Here is a 19167-nt window from a genome sequence, read left to right as displayed (position 1 = left end):
TAGCTACATCAGGATAGATTCAGGATAGGGGGTGATTTGGTCCTTCATCACCTTAAATATATTACCATTTAAAAATAAATAAGAGTTGGGTGGCACCTGTGGCTCAAAGGAGTAGGGCACTGGCCCCATATACCGGAGGTGGTGAGTTCAAACCGGACCCCAGCCAAAACAAAAACTGCAAAAGAAAAAAAAAAAAGAGTTTGTGGAGGAAACAAAGAAGGTACCTGGTTACCTTGATATAGAAGAGGGCTTTTAAGTGGTTTGTGTAATAGAAATTTATAGCTATCTACTGGCCACACCAAGAGGCTTTTGTGCGGTGAACTGTACCTTAAGTAGATGTGTAAGCTGATTGTAACTGCTATTGTAACAAGTAGCAGTCTCAGTCTATTACAGCAGCCAGTCTTAGCCAATCAACGGTGGCCAACTCAAACTGTAATTAATTCACCTGCTTCTATGCCTCACATCTGTCAGCCCCTTTCCTTTTTCTGTCCATAATTTTTTTTTTTTTTTAGAGAAAGTTTCACCTGGTCATCCTCGGTACAGTGCTATGGCATCATAGCTCACAGCAACCTCAAACTCTTGAGCTCAAGTGATTCTCTTGTCTCAACCTCCCAAGTAGCTTGGACTACAGGTGCCCACCACAACACTTAGCTATTTTTAGGGACGGGGTCTCACTCTGGCTTAGGCTGGTCTCAGGCGATCCACCTGCCTCTGCCTCTGTCTCTCAGAGTGCTGGGATTACAGGTGTGAGCCACCATGCCGGCATCTGTCCATAGTTAATCTGAACCTACTCTGGCCTGGGGGGCTTCCTGGTGCTCAATTAAATTCTATTAATTTTAATTTGTTTAGCGTTTTTCTTTTAACTTGGCTGACTAGCAGAGACCTTCTGCTATGAAGCTGTCTTTACGTTGTGAGATCAAATTTCTACCCTATCTATAATGCCTTATAATATGTCTTATGGTAGTATTTGTTCAGGATGTGTCCTATAATATGTGTGTTTCACCTTTTGTCAGCCTGATTTGTCCACCTCAGGGTATATTATAAGAGTACAAGGACCTCTTCCTGCCTAGCTTGTACTGTTGCCCCAAGCTGGCCTCTCAGCATTTTGTATGTGGATAATTAGTTACTCTCCACATCTCCATTCCCTGCTCCCAGTCCTTCTGGGTTCTGGGCTGCTTACCCTTCCAAGCACCATATGCATCCTGATATCAATGGAAAAGAAGCCATACTCAGTAGAAGAAATAAGAAAACCCTCTCAACCAAAGGCTCTTGACGTTTCCTTGGTTCCAGGTGTCCCTAGGAACCTCACCTCAGCATGTCTTGATCTACGCTTATTGTTGAGTGCATACACATTGATCAACATCTAAAAATGTCTTCTCATAGATATCTGTGTTAACCAAGATGAATCATCTTGGCCTATAAATGTTTTTAACAATTACTTGTTTGAACTTTCACCCTTACTAGAAGATTGGCATTTCTCTTGAAGTTTTTCCCACCCTAAATTATTCAGACATCTCTGAAATTTATGTGGTCTATAGGACCCCATCACTTTTCAAGGAGCTCGACCTCTCATTGATTGGTTATTGGCATGGTCCTGTGTGGTTCCTGGGACAGGTCTAGTTCTCTGATGCTGGGTGCTCTTGCAGTTTCAGCCCTGCTCAACCCCATGCTTCCTAAACCAATTTCTTTCCACCCCCATTTTAGCTTTTGCACAGAGCCTGGCCGTCTGGGTGGGCTACCCTATCCTGGCTTTGTGATGAGTTCCCTTCAAGCCTCCCTGTATCCTTTCCTGCCAGCCAGCTTGGGTCAGGTCTTCTTTATTCTTCCAGCCTTAGAGCAGCATTTGGGCTCTGTACTATTTTGCTCCTAGAAGGCTTTCTACAAAATCAGCCAACTTACAGCCTTGAGTAGGCTCAGCCAACCAGGAATACTGTTAAGAGTCAACTTCATAGGCCTCCTTTACTTGGTCTCCTGAACAGTAGGGAACTTGGCTGTATTTACATAACTAAGGGAGAGCTCTGGAGTCATTCTTCTGTGAACAAAAAAGGCTTGTTCCAAGGCAGAGAAGGAGGGAAGGGCTTTCTACTCAGGCCCCTTCTCTAGTGTGTGTGTCTGGTTGGCTGTTAATACGAGTCCTGCATCCTTGGTACTAGTCCTCTCCTTTGTAGTTGGACAAAGCTGACCTTTTTAACAACCTCTACATCTATGTCACTTTCCTAGGGGTACTCAGTGTGGGGCACATTTTCTAGTTCTTACCTCATCTTGTAGAGCTTCAGTACTTGAGCCATGCGGAAATTATTCTTTATACCTTAGTGATTGTTGAAGCTTATTTATTATTATTTTTTTTTTGAAGCTTATTTTTTGGTCTGTTTTCTTATTGTTTTATCTTGTTTTATTGTCTTACAGTAACAAAAGCCTTTTCTTTAGTCCTCCTGCTTTTGCCTTGGGTAAGGTACTTATCAATGGGATTATTGAAATTGTCTCTTGGGCATTTTCTTGCCTTCAGTTTTGAAACACTCCAGATGACTCTTCAAACTAATCTTCCAAAAATGCAAATCTATCATTTCACTCTTGGGTTTAAGACTTGACAATGGAGCCCTGTTGCTTATACATGTAAGAGAGTAAAATCCGGACCCTTTCACAAGCCACGCAGGATTCTTCATGATCATGCCCTTGCCTGCCTTTCTGATTTTATTTCTCTCTTTGCCACGCCTGTAAACTCCCTTGCTTCAATCCCACCAAATTACTAAAGTCGTCATGACTCATGTCAATGGCAAAGAAGCCATACTCAGTAAAATAGTTTAAGGAGGTTTATTCTGAGCCAAATTTGAGGACCATGACCCAGAGCCACCCCCAAGAAGCCTTGAGCAAGTGGGCTTGGGGGCGGGGAGTGTTACAGTTTGGTTTTATACACTTTAGGGAGACAGAAATTACAGGTGAGGTCATAAGTCAATATGTAGAAAACACACATTCTTTTGGCCCCCAAAGGTTGGCTATCTAGAAGTGGAGGGCTTACCAGTGATAGGTAGGTTTAAAGATTCTTTAGCTGACAGTTGACTGAATCAGTTAGGCTCTGTCTAGAAGAAAAGGAGTCAGTGAAAAGGAATGCTTAAGATAAAGGGTCCTTTAATTGGAGACAGAGTACCGGACAGACTCAAGTGGTTTGTTATGTATATTGATAACCAGAAGGTGGGTCTTGCATGGCCTTGGGCTTGTTAGTGAGTCACTGAGAACGTCTCTAAGAAGGGAAGGGGCAGGATGAGGCAGGTCTGCTCTCCTTTCTCATGGCCAGCAGCTCAGATTTAGAAACGCTGTGGGCCAAAAGGGGGTCCAGTCAGTTAGCTTCTCAGGGGGAGCCTTAGGTATCACTTTAGTTCATATTTATCAGATTAATATTTATTGATATTGTTTCTTTCCCCTGGAATGCCCATTCTTCCCCAGGCCTCAACCTCCTGTCTGTAATGACTCCCTTCAAGACCAAGACATCTCTCTTTCTCTCTCACTCACTCTACCTCATGCACAGACACACATGCTCTGCATAAAATCTGAGAATATGCCTTTAGTCCAGACCTCTGGGCTTAGTTGGTCCTTGGAGGTATTGACTCCTGCTGGTCTTGGCTTTGCCAACCTGTCTCAGCTCATTCCCTGGGTTCCAGCTGGGACCTTTCTCCTCTTTCTCTGACCCATAGAAATTTGACCTGGACACATTAATTGGCTGCCTTCCTCAGCTCATTCTGACATTTTGAGATTCAGCATAACTGGGTTTCATCCTGCTCAGTCCCCAGCTACCTGTGAGTGGAGTGAGTTCTTCAACATTTCAGAGCTTCCACATTTTGATCTGTGAAATGGCCCCAATGAAGGTTCCTGCTCACAGCATGTAGGGAAGAGCGAGAGGTGATGCATGAAGCACTTGGTGCAGGAGTGGAGGATAGGATGAGGCTTCAGTATGTCCAGCCTGCCACGGGTTGGAGGAGGCAGGAGAGTTGCTGCTGTCCAGGTGCTGCCTGAGCTGAGGAAACAAGACGAGCAAAGCATACACAAACAGGATAATTACACCGGTGCCACTGAGGAAGTAAAGTAAGATGATGAGCAGCCGGAGAGAGCGGTGCCAGACAGAGTGGTAAGGAAAACCTCCTCGAAATACGAAAGATCCAGAGGGAGGATGATACTATTTCTTCATTTAAGTTTTAAGCAAATTATAAGGCACATTGAAGCTAGACTCTAGTCCTGCCTCTTCTAGGAGACCCCTTGGGGCTGGGTCCTTTGTCTCAGTTTCTTCAACGCTGAAATCTCTTCTGATCAATGTACTGCATTTTATTTTGCTCTTCATTGTGTAATCCTCTCTGAAAACACCTACACTTCAGCTTTTTCTTTTAACCTGTGTTTATTTCACTTTTGGAAATACCAACTATTCTCTTAGAATTGCAGTTTTAGAAAGCTATAAAGACTTGACTGTCAATATACTTTTGCATCATTTTAATTTTGCCTCCCATTTGGTGTAGCGACTGAGAATGTTATTTCCAGTAATGGGAATGTAGTTTGAGAACTAGAATAGAACTTCTCTTTGCTGTTTCAGGGGTTCCGCCACAGACTAAACAGTGAACTTCTGGGTAGCTTTTTGTTTTTCAGTTTCTCTCTATTGGTTTCCTAATGTAAATATGCACACAGGTGTAGGTTTACAGATATCCCAAGATATATGTATCTGTAGACATGGTAGTAACTTCTTTATCCAACTTTGCCTATAAATATATACCTATGCAAAATTTATGATTTTTAACTTGAATGTGTATATTAAGTCCTGGAAAGCTTAATGTTGGAATTCTTAGCCCGTGACTGCTTATCAGAATTTCATTATACTTTTCAGGTTGTTTATAGATATGCTCTTTTCAAGAGGCTTTTAAACCAAAGATGCTTTCAATCTTCTCTTTAAGGAGTGTCCAATATTGCAGAGGAAATAAATGATTACAATATTGCATGCTTAGTACTCTCTGTATAGTTAAGTGCAATAATTGACAAATGTAAAGGTGCTCTGTGGGAAGGTCGAATAAAGCGATCAGCTCTTCCCAAATATAGTTAAGGAAGGTGCCTTGACTTTTTTATCCTTATGTTAAATCTAGATAGAAAAAAATAGGAGGAGTGATGAGGATGGCTATTATTTATTACACATTTACCTTATGCTATATCTCATGTTACCATTTTACTTTGTCCTCATAATAACCCCATGTTGTGGTTGGAGAAACTGAGACTCAGAGACATAAAAATAAATCATAGTTAGTAGGCCGTGGAACACGAATCTGAGACAACCTCTGTCTAACTTCAAAGGCTGCACTCTTTATGATTTTACTGTCCTGCTTCCAAGCAGAGGGGGGAAGGTACTTGAAGGTAAAGTCCTTTGGGAAGGTACAGAGGGGAGAAGCCATGTGGAATGCTGGAGCTCTGCAGATAGTTCTCATATTTCAAGTATAAGACGCAACTGGTGCCAGCTGGATCTTGAGGTTCAAGAGAGATTCGGGCTAGAGTGTGAGGACCCTCAGGCCTTGCAGGGTCTGCACTGGTTCTGATGAAGGGCCAGTGAGTGCTTTTTAGCTGACATGAGATGACCTCCTGTGCACTTGAGCTAAGCAGTCTGCCATGGGGAAGCTGTAGTGAAGGGTTGAAATGTCAAGTGTAGGAAGAGCAAGCAGGGTGGTTGAAAAACAGCACAGACCTTGACTAGAGCAACTGCTAGAGAGGCCCAGAGTTTGAGAGCTTTTGCATGTGCAGGATTTAGTGTGACTGTCATGAGGGTAAGGGTGAGAGGAGAGAACAATGATCCTGGATGAGTGGAAGGGAAGTAGTTAACTGCAAGGGGGGAATAATGGAGCTGAAGCAGGTGCAACTTAGTGTTTTGTAAATTAACATCAGAGAATTCTAATGACATTTATGCTCACTTTCTGTGGACACACTTTGCAACTCAGGAGGTATTTTATCTGTGTCATTTTTCTAAGGTTTTTACTATAACGGGCCATCTAACTTTTCTCTGAATTCCATTTTTGACTTTTCTTTTTGTTGTTTTGTTGTGTTATTATTGATTATCCAATGGAAGCTTGGCTGGTCCCTGGTGAAGCACTCAGAAATTTTGTTTTCATTGTTTCTTTTAAAAATGGAAATACTTTCTGTTGAGTAATAAATTTGTCTATGTTTCCAAGGCTGTGGAGAATACATGCTCATTAGTATACATATCCTAATTCTCAGCCTCAGCCATTGGACCATCTCTTATCAGAGCTGAATTCAGAGATCCTAGACCTCATCACCTTGGTCTAAGGACACGGTGGAGTTTATCTAAGTTACACGCGGTGTTCATTGGGCATAAATTACTTTTAATAAATTGTTATTGTGAATGTGATGGATGAGAAATCTGCAGGGGGAATCAGTTACCTCCAGTGCATGATATTTTAATAGCTCACTTACTGACCTACACGAGTAGCAGTGATGCAGAACTCTTGGTCCTTAGTCTGTTAACTGTTGTGCCTGTGTCTTTCTTATCAACAGGATCCCCTACCAGGCTGAGCAAGAGCGAGACCCTGTCTCTATTAAAAATAGAAAAACTAGCAGGGCATTGTGGTGGGTGCCTGTAGGAGCGGCTGAGGCAGCAAGATTGCTTGAGCTCAGGAGTTTGAGGCTGATGTGAGCTATGATGCCATGGCGCTGTAACCAGGGTGACAGAGTGAGACTTCTCACCCAGCCCCCCAAAATCCAAAAACCAAAAAACAGAATGCCCTAGAAAAGGAGGATGGCATTTTCTGTATTTATTCTCCAGTTTTTTTTTTCCTTTTAATGGCTTGTTTGTATCTGTAGTAATAAAGGAGCGCTGTGCTGGTGTTTGCTTTCCACGCTCAGGAAGAGGGGCAATGTGGGGCAGGAGTGATGGACGCTCTCATTTGCACAGGAGTTTGTAGAGGAAGTGCACCCAGAATGGTGAGAGCCCCACACAACGGCAGGAAACAGCCCTTGGCAGTCACCATAGCTGTGTGCAGTCCAGCTACACAGGCTTCCTCTGCATAGAGCTTCGTTTCTGAGTCACTGGTTTTTCATCTAAGGTGCCTGTGTCTTTGGAGGACTCCACTGGAGCAATATTGGTTGACGACAGCCCTTTCTCTGGTTTACCTCAGTGCTAATTATAATGCCGTTTGGACCGGAGAAGTCCTACTGGATCAACATAGTGTCAGAGGACCCACAGTGTCAGGACGAGCCAGAGCATAAAGCAGGCAGAAATCACTATGTTAGAATGGATAAATGGCATTTAAATCTTTCAGAGTATTCCCCATTTAAGAGTGTGTACATGTGTACACACAGTTTCATGTGAAATGTGTTTGGTGACCCTCGGTATAGGCCTTCCCTTGCTGCTCTTATCCTGTGCTTCTGTGTAGAAATGAAGGATGATGCTTGCTGCGTCTGAGTGAGCGGGTAACTTATGGATTGTGTGCTAAATCATTTCCACTCTTCGAGTTGTCTTTTAAAGTTGCTGTGTACTTATAATTCATCTTAGATATGATGATCGCACTAGAGTGGTTGTATGAGGATATGGGAGGATGTAGGACATTATTTTTATTGGTCAGGCTAGGTCAAGTTTGGATTCTGACTGATGGAATTGGATACAGATTGGGTGGAGTGATAAAAACATGCATAGAAGGCCAGATTCACGTTAGAATTAACTCTGCATCTCCTCCTTACATCTACGACGTTTTTAAAAATTTATTATTAAACCATAGCTGTGTACGTTAATGCCATCATGGGGCACCATACACTGATTTTATAGACCATTTGACATATTTTCATCACACTGGTTAACATAGCCTTCCTGGCATTTTCTTAGTTATTGTGTTAAGACATTTACATTCTACATTTACTAAGTTTCACATGTATCCTTGTAAAATGCACCGCAGGTGTGATCCCACCAATCACCCTCCCTCCACCCATGCTCCCTCCTCCCTCCCCTCCCTCCCTCTTCCCCCTATTCTTAGGTTATAACTGGGTTATAGCTTTCATATGAAAGCCATAAATTAGTTTCACAGTAGGGCTGAGTACATTGGATACTTTTTCTTACATCTACAATGTTTAACAGTAATTCTTTAGTAAAACCACTGATGTTTTTTAAATAGCCTTATATTTTGGGGGAGCAGCAACAGAAAAAATTGAATTTATGGACTGCTAGATCATAATAATATGAAATCTTAGGGAGATAATAATTTAAAATTTTAGCAAAGTCATTGTAAGATATAATGATGGATGGGATATGGTGTTGCTTAGCTTTGATTTTTCTAAAAACTTCTGGAGGATTTTAGCTTCGTTGTAACTTGGATTTTGGTTAGTAGATTGCCCCCAAGATTTTCACAGATACATAGACATCTAGGTAGATAAATAAGCAATCAGATACATAGTTTTTTTTTTTTTTATACTGCTTTGGATACAAAGTTGGAATCTCTTTCATGGGTTTTAAAAGACACAGGTATTTCCTAATAGCAACAGTTCCAATTATGGAATCTCCTATGGAATAATGAATTATTTAGAAAATTATCGCTAATAATAAATCATAATCTGACTTCCTAAATTTTCTACCACAGGTTCTATAGAGCACAGAATTAATTTCTAAATCTCCTATAGGATAATTCTTCAAATACACGAAGATTGTTATGATGCTCCTCTGAGTCTTTTCTTCTTGAAACAAAATAAACTTAGAGTCCTCAGTTCTTTCTTCTTTGATTATAACCTCCTAATGATAATTTGAGATGTCTTATGAAAACATACAAAACAGAGCAGTCAAAGATTAAGAAATTTAAAACTGAGGGAGGGAATAGAAGCCGTTAGAAGGAGGGACACTATTATCACACGAGCTATTTTGAGTATTACATTTATCTCTCAGCTGCCCTGAAGTCAAGGAAAGAAAAGCAATTTAATCCAGAATTGAATTTATGAACTAGCTTTAAAGCCTTTATGCCCAGTGGAATTTTGGCAAGAACTAAATTAAAAGCCTAAGAATTAAAAAAATTATACAAATTACCAAATATAAAAAAACCTAGAAAAACTACTACAGTGACCACTCATATATCTACTATTCAGAAATTAACACTTGACCATATTTGATTTGTTTATATTTATTATTCTTTTACTATTGCTATTTTTGCTGACCCATTTCAAAATAAATTATAGGTAGGCTTCATGATATTTGTTTCCTAAATACTTTCAGCTTGAGAGTACTGAAAATAAGTCTCTTTTTTCATGTAAACATATTTTTGTCACATAAAAAGGTGAATAATATGTCCCTAATATGATTTAATCTTTAGATATTTAAAATATCAAGTTTTATTGATTTCCCCCCAAAATATCTTTTAGAGCTTTGAATTGGACAGGATTGAATCAAGGAGACATTACATTTGGTTGTCATGTCTCTGTAAGTCCAAGGAAATGATTTTGTTAGCACTCGTATACATATTTCTTTGAATTTAATTTTCTGATAACCTAACAAAGGTGATGATCATTTCTAATAGATATGTATTCAATTTATACTACTGTTTTCAAATTTAGTAAAGTTGAATTTCTTGTAATTTAGGGAAATTTTAAAAGCCCTAAATTCTATGCATTGACTATAGAATTCACGACAGGTTCAGTAAATGTTTTTGTAGGAGTCAAATAAATTAAGTCCTATAATGCTCATAAAACATTTACAAGTATTTTGGGACTATTAACCACCAAGCACTGAATCAACCATCAGAATTATGGATTGCGTTTTCATATAGAGTTTAAATACAGTGAATATGCTATTCTTGTAGATAGATTCCTAAAACATGTTCTTTCATCAAGAAAGGGGAAGAATCCTCTTGTTTCCTTCCCATTTTGTTTAGGTGCTTGAGCTGTAAGATTTTTATCTGGAAAAACAAAACAAAACAAAATGAAAACAATATCCCCAACCCAAACAAATTATCTTGAAGAATTAAAGCCATTTAAACCTCATTACACATACTAGAATTCTGATTTAGCCCTGCCTAAAAGAACCCTGTAATTTTGAGACATTTAGAGAATTCAGTGTTACAGTCTCACCCACGGGATTTCATTTCCGTGCAGAGTTCATGTGACTGTGATTACCTATGACTCCCGTTTCCAGGATACTCTGATCTAGAGTTTTCATTGATTTTTTTTCTTACTTGATATTGACTTAAATTTTTCTTACATTTTGGTTTTAAGACGAGTAATGGTTCAAATTTCAAAAGCAATAATTTTGAAGATAGACTAGAAGAGAACAGAAGAAATTTCTTTTGCAAAAGTCCTGTATTATTTCAGAGTGGACATATGTTGATCTCAATAAACTTATTCCTCTAGTAGAAAAACAAAAAAAGGGAAGGAACCAAGGGGATATTGTTTTATAGTTCTATGCATTTTCCCCCTTTGATTTAAGTTATGTTGTTGTTATATCACTTAAAAGTAAGTTACTACAATTACTGACAATAATTCCCTAAATAAAAAAAGATAACGTTTTGTAAGTGTATTTTCTTCATTACAGAGCCAGAGTGGTTGTGTTGTTTAGTGCAATATTTTCTTTACTTGCATTCTTATTTACTTTATACTATTTCTTAAATAAACAGCATCTGTCCCTGATTTGGGTCTTGTGAATAATACATAGTCGTATCCTCTTTTTTATGAAAATTTCCCATGTAGGTCAAGTGTGGTGGCTCACACTTACAATCCTAGCACTCTGGGAGGCTGAGGCAGGAGGATGGCTTGTGCTCAGGAGTTTGAGACCAGCCTGCACCAAGAGCAAGACAGTCTCTACTAAAAAGAGAAAAAATTACCCAGGTGTCATGAAGGATGCCTGTAGTCCCAGCTACTCTGGAGGCTGAGATAGGAGGATTGCTTGGAGTTTGAGGTTGCTGTGAGCAAGGCTGAGACCACAGCACTCTAGCCTGGGCAGCAGAGTGAGACTTTAAAAAGATTAAATGTCTTTAAAAAAAAAAAAAGGGAAAGAAAAATTTCCCATGTAATCCTCACACCTTTCTTCCACATTTTTTTTTTCTTTCAAGCACTAGCGAGATCTAAAAAGAATCTGGAAAGCACCCTTCGTTCCCCCTTTCGGCAGCCCAGCAAAGCCTTTGGTAAAATTGAAAGTTCTTTTTCTGAAACAAGAATCAGGCATAGTCAACCATTCTCCCCTTTCATTCTGCATATTTTATGACTAAAGTTTTTAGTTTTGTTACAGAAAAAAATACAAAGTCCAGATATGCCAAAAAGAACATACCCACAAGATCTATAGCAGTTGAAAAAGCGCTGAAGTAGAATTTTTTCCACACTTAATCTCTTCCTTTGGTCCTAAACCTGCACCAGTCACTGTCTTGGTAAATAAGTTATGACAGTTGAAGAGGTGTTCACAAAACTCAGAATTCATATTTAATTTAGGGTTTCTAATCTGGTAAAACAATAGGTATGATATTAATTTATTGTTATATACTTTAGTCTTCTTTTAGGGGATGATTCATTCATTTTTTGGCTAAAAAGAATAGAGTTGATATGCTAGCAATTTAATAAAACCAAGGTAGGCTTGACGTTCATGGATAGTTTCTCTGTGGTACGTACATTTATACTGTGAAAGTTCACCTTTTTAGCTTTTTATTTAAGAGAACATTGGCATGTAGGATCAGAAAATCCCAAGGCAGTTAGGATTTCAGCAATGATTGTAGTTAATTTAGCAAGAAAATCAATTTAAGGAGAAAAAGAATTGTTCCCCAGTTTTCCTCACTATGAGCTGAATTATTTTATCTACTTTGTGCAGAGTCTAGGAGGGTTCAAACAGAGGATAACGCTATATGTAAGGTCTTTGGCATAATGCCTACTATGAGTTTGTGCCAGAAAAATGTTAGTTGATAAAATATATGTTTAAGCTTAATTTATTGGACAGAGGTGGTTTGTTTCTTATTTCTGTTTACATATTGTTCTTTTTTCTTTAAATGTCCCTTCTCAGTTTGTATTGCATAAACTGTCAATTTGAGGTTAAAGATATATATTTGATCTTTTGAGGAACCAAGTTAAGAGTTAAAGAGGGATGAAAATAGAGATAAAGCAAAATTCTTAGAGCATTTAGTAATTAGTAGCGATGCTATAATTCATGATCCTTTTAGAATTAGATGATCTATAGGTGCAACCATGTGAAATTGCCAGTATTTGACAAAAATTGCCATTTCTTGTGGTTTTACTTAGGACTTTGAACCTACCTTACAAGAAGACAAGGTAGCTTTTAAGATAAGAACTCAGTATAGATGATGGAGATGTTTCTGCATGATTTTTTTTTTCTTTTGTAAAAATATAACCAAATGAATGTAAGTTGGGGAGTCAGATTTTCATTTAAACATTTCTCTCCAAAGAAGGACTTAGAAGCAGTGTTGTGTGTTAATAGAAAAGATTCTTGAAATTAGTCAGGACCCCTGAGTCTGCAAAGTAACTTGAAGAGTTTTCAGTTCTGTCTCTTAGTGATTATTTGACCTCTTCATTTGTTAAATTATCTCTTCCCTAGTCAACAAGAATTCAGTGTTGATTATTTGGAAATCCAAATTGTCATGAATTGGACTTGGTTTTAGTAGGCTCTGTGTGCTAGTTAGCATAAAGTCTATACTTGTCTATCTGACTTTTGGGAAGTTGCATTTCTACATTGGGAATTATCCTTAGTAATTACTGCTTAATATTGTTTTGTGTGACCTAGCAAATTTTATTTCTTTCTTTATTTATTAAATAAAGAAAGAACTGTGTACATTGATATGATTATGGGGCATCATTCGTTAGCTTCACAGACTTTCATCACACACTTTCATCACACTGGTTAACATAGCCTTCCTGGCATTCTCTCAGTTACTGTGCCAAGACACTTACATTCCACATTTACCAAGTTTCACATATACCCTTGTAAGATGCACCGCTGGTGTAATCCCACCAATCCCTTTCCCTCTACCCACCTCCCCCCTCCCTCCCCACCCTTTCCTCCTTCCCCCTATTCTTAGGTTGTAACTAGGTTATAGCTTTCATGTGAAAACCCTAAATTAGTTTCATAGTAGGGCTGAGTACATTGGATACTTTTTCTTCCATTCTTGACATACTTTACTAAGAAGAATATGTTCTAGCTCCATCCATGTAAACATGAAAGAGGTAAAGTCTCCATCTTTCTTTAAGGCTGCATAATATTCCATGGTGTACATACACCACAATTTATTAATCCATTCGTGGATTGATTGACCTAGCAAATTTTAATTCCCTCAAGAATTTTGGTAGCAAAGCTAGACTGAAAATTGTTTTCCAGACCTTTATTGAGTTTCCAGAAAAGAAAAAATAATTATAAGATGGGAGTTAAGCAGAAGAAGTTTGAAAATCATTGTTTTTTCTGCTCCCTGGATTTATAAACCCAGGGTGGCCCTTATCTGGCATCTTATTTTTATTTTTAAGAGACAGAATCTGCTTTGTTGCCTAGGTTGGAGTGCAATTGTGTGATCATAGCTCACTGTAGCTTCCAACTCATGGGCTCAAGCAATCTTCCTATCTTAGCCTCCCAAGTAGCTTGGACTATAAGTATATGCCACCATGCCTGGATAATTTTTTGTTTTTTAAATTTTTGTTTACTTATCTTATTTCAGTAGACTTAGGGGGTAAAGTATCTTTCATTACCTGGATGAATGAATACAATGCTGAAGTCAGGGCTTTTAGTGAACCCATCACCAGATATTGAGGGTACAGATTCTGGTGAAGGTATAAAAAAATTACTGACTGAAATTTCTTTTTTTGTAGGGATAAGGTCTTGCTTTGTTGTGCAGGCTGGCCTTCAGCTTCTGGCTCAAGCCATCCTCCTGCCTTGGCCTCTCAAAGTGCTGGGATTACAAGTGTGAGCCACCACATCTGGCCTCTGGCATCCTTTTTAATATTACATTTTATTTTGCAAATATCAAAACACTCCTCATGGCTTTAGTAGGTGGCATTATAAGTAAATTATATACTATTATAGATCTTTAAAATCTTATGCAAATATATCAAAATCACATGCAAACAAATGTGTGATTTTTGTTCCTGGGAACTGTGTCCTAGTCTTTTGAGAAGGGATATTAAGAGAAAAACCTAATGATCTATTATTCTTTGAAGATAAATATCATAAATGCAGGGGCTTTGATAATATAAGTTTATTAGATGTTTCCTTTGCTTAATTCTTTTTTTTTTTTGAGACAGAGTCTCACTATGTCACTCTCAGAAGAGTGCTGTGGCGTCACAGCTCACAGCAACTTCAAACTCTTGGGCTTAAGTGATTCTCCTGCCTCAGCCTCCTGAGTAGCTGGGATGACAGGCGCCCAGCTATTTTTTATTGCAGTTGTCATTGTTGTTTAGGAGTCCCGGGCTGGGTTCGAACCTGCCTGTTCAGCATATGGGCTGGTGCTGAAACCACTGTGCTACAGGCGCTGAGCCTGCTTAATGCTCTCGATCATGTGCAGAACTTAAAATTGACATGTTCAGGTGGCGCCTGTGGCTCAGTGAGTAGGGCGCCGGCCCCGTATACCGAGGGTGGTGGGTTCAAACCCAGCCCCGGCCAAACTGCAACAACAACAAAAAAATAGCTGGGCGTTGTGGCAGGCGCCTGTAGTCCCAGCTGCTCGGGAGGCTGAGGCAAGAGAATCACATAAGCCCAAGAGCTGGAGGTTGCTGTGAGCCGTGTGACGCCATGGCACTCTACCGAGGGCAGTAAAGTGAGACTCTGTCTCTACAAAAAAATAAATAAATAAAAAAAATAAAATTGACATGTTCTCTATTTATAATAGTATTACAAAAACCAACTAGACTGATTTTGTTTAGACTATTGAATATTTTAGTTAGCAGTCCTGTCATTTTAGCACGTATTTTTTTTTTAATTTTAGAATATTAGGAGAGTACAAATCTTTTGGTTACATAATGCTTTTATTCAGTTTGAGTCAAAGTTGTAGGTGTGCCCATCACCCAGTTAGCATGCATCGTACCATTAGGCATGAATTTAACCCTATCCTTCTGTCCCCTCCCGCCTGTTTGCTTTCTGTTGAGTTTTATTACCAAATGTGCACATATTTATTGATCAATTAGTTCCAATTTAATAGTAAGTATATATGGTGTTTGTTTTCCCATTCTTATGATACTTCATTTGGAAAGATGGTCTCCAATTCCATCCAGGTTGTTACAAAAGGTATTAGTTCATCATTTTTTTTTATGGTTGAGTAGGGCATACATACGCACCTTTCATTGATTCACTTTTGTACTGATGGCCACTTGGGTTGATTCTACATCTTTGTGATTGTTAAGTGTGCTATAGTAAACATTTAAGTGCATGTGCTTTTTTGATAAAATGTCATTTTTTTTCTTTGGGTAAATACCCAATGATGGGATTTGCAAGATCAAATGCTAGGTCTACTTTTATTTCTTTGAGGTTTCTTCATATGACTTTCCATAGAGTTAGTACTAGTTTGCAGTCCCATAAACAGTGTGTAAGAGTTCCTTTCTCTCCATGTGCCAGCATCTGTTGTTCTGGGATTTTTTTGTTAAAAGACATTCTTACTGGAGTTAGGTGATAGCTCACTGTGATTTTGATTTGCACTTTCCTGATGATTAGAGAAGCTGAGCATTTTTTCATATGTTTATTGGCCATTAGTCTATCTTCTTTTGGAAAGCTTGTGTTCATGTCTTTTGGCCACATTTTTATGGAATTTTTTTTTTGTTTGTTTGTTTTTTTCTGATTTGCTTGAGTTCTTTATTGGTTTTATAGCACGCAAATATTTTCTTACATTCTGTAGGCTATCTGTTCATTCTATGGAGTGATTCCTTGGCTGTGCAGAAGCTTTTAAATTTAATCAGGTCTCATTTGTTAATTTTTATTATTGCTGTGATTGCTGTTGGGGTCATCTTTATAAATTCTTTACGTAGGCTAATGTCTATAAAAGTTTTTCCAAAATTTTCTTCTAGAATTCTTAAAGTTTCATGCTCTAGGTTTAAGACTTTTATCCACTGTGAACTAATTTTTGTGAGTGGTGAGAGGTGAGGATCTTGTTCAGTCTGCTACTTGTGGCTATCCAGTTTTCTCATCACCATTCACTGAACATTCTTTCCCCCAATGTACGCTATTGTCTGCTTTGTCAAAGATCAGATGACAATAGGATGGTTTTATATCTGGGTTCTGTGTTCTGATCCATTGGGCTATGTCTCTGTTCTTGTGCCAATATCATGCTGTTTTAGTTACTATACCCTTTTAGTATACCTTGAAGTTTGGTAAAGTGGTGCCTCTGAATTTGTTCTTTTTGCTTAAGGTTGCTTTGACTATTCAGGCTCTTTTCTGATTCCATATGAAGCATAGCATGTATTTTTATGACAGGTAATTCTGAGAATGTTGACTGCTCCACCAGAACATGGGGAGGTTTTTGATTCCTATGATTGATGACAGCATTTTACACATCTTCTGAATACATATGATTTCTGAACAAGGGCTTGCATATTTGTATTTATAATTAGAAATTGCTTGAATTGTTAGATTTTTATTATAATAAGTAAAAATCTCATATTTGCTGTTAGGTGGGTTTCAGCTAAGTTTGAGATGCCAGTTAGCAAGATAGTGAAACTTGAGAACAAAATAAAGTCCTATCTATTAGTTATCATAACTATGACAGACAGATTAACTATTGAAATAGTAATATTGATTTTTAAGATGTCCATCCTCGAGAGAGAAGTACCATATGCCCTTTGATCAGCAGATTAGTAGATTGTATAGAACTTTCAGTTACTTACTCATAAAAGTGTCATACATCTGTCATGTTTAGCTCACACCGCAAAATTTGTATGCAAAAATTTTTAGAATAATGCAATACCCTTCCCTCAACAACTCTCAGGCATTCCGAGTATTGTAAATATAAGCACTAGTTTCTAGGAATAGAGTAATGTTGGTATGTATTCAAAGGAATGCTATAAGCCACAGTAAATCATATTTCTCCTTCACCTAACTTCAGTTTTTCACCCTGTATTTGGGAGTCCCACATCTCACATCAGCTCTTGGGTAGTCCTGTTGGTTACCATGGAGTTATCGCTTCTCATCTGCTCTACCTGCTGTCACTCCTATTAGATATGAGTTTGCTTATCAGTGTGCATGGGAGTCTGTTGCTCCAGAAGATGCCAGGCTCTGCTTCTACTGCTTCCTGGCTGCCTTTGTGGCCTCTGTGGGGTGAGACTGTTAGGTACCATCATGTTAGTGAAGTCTTTGATGCTGAGTTGAGGCCATTAGAAGCCCTTAGGGCTCGAGAGCCACTCTGTATTGTGGGGAGAAGCAGAAGGAGACTGTATTCTCAGCTTTCTCCATATTTTGATTCATTTTCCTTTCCTTGGACTCAGCAGATGTTCGTAGGGTTGGAAAAGTTGTGAGTAAGACATCATCCTGAATTTTGCTTTTGAACCTCCTCGCCACCCCTTGCTGGTTACCTTGTTATTAGGCTGAATTGTTTTTCATTTGGGTTTTTTGCTACTTTATGTTACTTGATCCATGGTGAGTTCCCCTCCCAGTCATAACAAGGGTGCCAAGCATATTTGAAACTCATAGCTCTTGGGAGGCTCCAGTTGTCACACAATCCCCACTTTTGCTCTTAAGGAATTGAACCAAAAAATAATGTTAACAAATACCAGAGGTCTTATGAAGAGCCTTTTTCTGTGGCAAATTTTGGAGTGCTATTCACCAAACCCATTTCTTCTTTCTGGGTATGTAGGCAGACGGCATTCTTCAGTCTCCTTTGCATTTAGATGTAGCCATGTCACCGAGTTTTAGCCAGTGGAATGTGTGCGGCAGTGATGTGCATCGTTTCCAGTCCTGGCCCATAAAACCCTTGCACATGCTGTCCACCATGTTTTTGGTTTTTGTTTTTCCTCATCCGTCAGTTGAATACAGAGGTCCTTGAGGTCTTAGAGGATGGTGAAGGCACAGAAAGGATGGATGCTGCTGAGTCACCACGTATGGGAGAGTTGCCTGCTAACCGGGAATACTTGTTGGATTATTTTGTGAATGCAAATCAACTTTTAGCAGTTAGAACACTGAAATTTCAAGTTAGTTTGCTACACCAGTTAGTTTTACTCTTTCACATAATTTTTTATGCAGTTCTCAACCTTTTTCACCTTCACACAACTGAGAGATGAGACACTCCCATCATGTTCCTGATTCACTACGGCAGGGAGAAGATCATCTCAAGGTCATGGAGGTCCCTATAATCACATGTTGAAAAAGCAATTGAACAGGAGAATTGATTTGGCAATAATTAGACTCCTGTTGGAACAGTTTCACTTGAGTGGAGGTGGCAGGAGACAAAATTGCAGAAGCATGAAAGACAAGTAGCAGAAGACAAGTACCAGACTGAAGTCTGGTATATTAGGTCCCAGTGACACAATCATAGGATCACAGAATGCATGGAAAACAGAAGAACTGTTTACTGTTGAAGCCATTTGTTAAACGATCTCAAGGACCACGGCAGTGCATGACTGTAATCTCAGCACTTTGCAAGGCCAAGGTGGGAGGTCAGGAGCTTCAGAGCAGCCTGAACAATACAGCAAGACCCTGTCTCTTAAAAGATAAATAAATGAAAACCAAATATGGATTACTACTTTTACTACTCATTTCCCGTGTGCAAGGAAGCATATCCTGGGCAGTGATTTTCAGTCAAGATGAACATTTTTAAACAGTCATAGGATGAATTCAAAACAAGCAAAAAAAGATCTCAGTGGCACGGTAAGAAGAAGGTAACCATATCTCTCTGTTGGCCCAGGGTATCGTTGGCTTATGTCTGATCACCTAGAATAATTATCAATAGTGACACCTTGTTCTTAGTCATCATTTAGATAAAAATACTATGCATTTGCCCTACATCGTGACAGTTCCATTTGAGTACGCAGGGGATTGAGATCTCAAAGAGCAACTGTTAAACACATAGGAACTTATTAACTCATGAATAACTCGACACTACTTCTACAGATTGTTCTTTAGTGATGTCTTAGGAGGGAGTTAAAAAAATGTTTTTTTTTTTTTTTAAATTTTTAATGATATTGTAGAATTAGCCCTAATATAAAACTGTATTTAGGAACTATCACGGTGGATACCTGTCATTACCTTCATTCTCCTTTGGT

The 19167-nt window shown here is 38.8% G+C and overlaps 1 protein-coding gene across 3 annotated transcripts in view; it reads left to right on the top strand.

Moving 5' to 3' along the window:
- Nucleotides 1–19167, top strand: part of VAV3 (vav guanine nucleotide exchange factor 3) — a 427744-nt gene that overhangs the window by 119825 nt on the left and 288752 nt on the right. The gene's annotated exons all lie outside the window — the stretch shown is intronic.

This window comes from Nycticebus coucang, chromosome 5, assembly GCF_027406575.1.
Source record: "Nycticebus coucang isolate mNycCou1 chromosome 5, mNycCou1.pri, whole genome shotgun sequence".
NCBI classification, from domain to species: Eukaryota; Metazoa; Chordata; class Mammalia; order Primates; family Lorisidae; genus Nycticebus; species Nycticebus coucang.
This window is presented reverse-complemented; position numbering and strand designations above follow the sequence as displayed.